Here is a 1,613-nt window from a genome sequence, read left to right as displayed (position 1 = left end):
CCCTCCCCCTACTTATTTAAATTCAAATTACTTAAATTAAATAATTCAGTTTCTCAGTCACACTAACCACATTTTAAGTGTCAGTAAACACATGTGGCTAGTGGCTACCATATTGGACAGTATAGATATAGAACATTTCCATGATTACAGAAAGCTCTACCAGACAGCACTGATTTAGACAGTGTGACAGAAAACTCCCAGAAGATTTGAGGACAGAGTATAGAAGGCAGAGGGACCAGAAAGAGCAAAGATCCTAAGATAGAAACTGCTTTGGTGCCTTGAAAGGAAAGAAAGAAAAACAGGTGGTTGAAGTGCAAGGATAGATGGATCGTAGGATGTGGTGCCAGAGAGGTGGGTGGGAGCCACAGCATGTTGGACTTTGTAAGCCTGGTGAAGCCTTACATAGGCCATTAAAGGCAGGTGTTGATATGACCTGATTTATGTTTTGGAAAGATCACACTGTTTGCTGTGTAGAAAATGGATTTTAAGGAAGTAGAGGTCCAGTTAGGAGACTAGTAGATAAAGGTAGTGACTGCGGAGATGGAGAGAGGCTGTTGAAGATGTATTTTGGAGACAGGACGACAGGACTTGTAGATGGATAGAATACGCAGAATGAGAAAAAGGGAGGAATCAGGAATGGGTTTTACTGTCGTTGGCTTGAGCAACTAGGTAGACAACAGTGCCATATGATGAGATGACAAAGACTGGAGGAAGAATAAATTCAGGCAAGTGCAACTAAGAGCTTTTTGGAGGTATATTCAATTTAGATGGCCGTTAGATGACAAGTAAGCATTGCGGTACACATGTTTGGCAGTTAGTGAGAGGTCAGAGCTGGAGATATATATAGCAGTCATTGACATGTTGATAGTATGAAAGCCAAGAGACTGGATAAGATTACAGAAAAAGAGAGTGCATATGGAGAAAAGAAAAGGCCTTTGCCCAAATTTTCAGGCATGCCATCATGAAGGATCAAGAGAGTGGAGGGTCTAAAGGTGAAGAATTGCTGAGGAGGTAATAGAGTAAGTAAACTGGAAAGACAGGAGGTGGGTGTAAAGGAGTAGGGTCTTAGAAATCCTGGTCTGAGACATAGTCTTAGAGGTAGTGTAGCTATTAAAGATGGCAAAGTCAAGGATTTGACCTTAGAATGGGTAGTTGAGGACTAGACTTAGAAGTCTGAGTCCAGGAGGGGGAAATCAACTAAAGAGACCAAAAATGAGCACTTACAAGAGGTAGGAGGGAAATCTGAAGGGTGCAGGGTCACAGAAACAAGAGAAGCATGCTTTAAGCAGGATGGAGTAGTGACCTTGACTGACTATTGCTGAGAGGTTTACGGTAACAACAGAAATGTGACCACTGGATTTGGCAACATGGAAGATGTTGGTGTCCCTGGCAAGAGCAGTTTTTGTGGAGTGGTGAGGCCACAAGCCCAAAAGAGAGCGAGTGGGTTGAAGAGTGAGATTTGAAAAAGTGGGAAGGGGTGCCACCTACTAGAGGGCAGGTGGAGTCCAGGGAAGTTTTGTTTTGCTGATTGGAATGATCAATTGGAGAGGAAGCCCTCTATGTTGCAGAAGAGAAAGGATAATAATTGCAGAAGCAAAACCCCCTTGATGAGG

The sequence above is a fragment of the Camelus ferus genome, chromosome 13 (assembly GCF_009834535.1).
Source record: "Camelus ferus isolate YT-003-E chromosome 13, BCGSAC_Cfer_1.0, whole genome shotgun sequence".
Lineage (NCBI taxonomy): Eukaryota > Metazoa > Chordata > Mammalia > Artiodactyla > Camelidae > Camelus > Camelus ferus.
The sequence above is the reverse complement of the archived record's forward strand: the minus strand, read 5'-3'. Positions refer to the sequence as shown.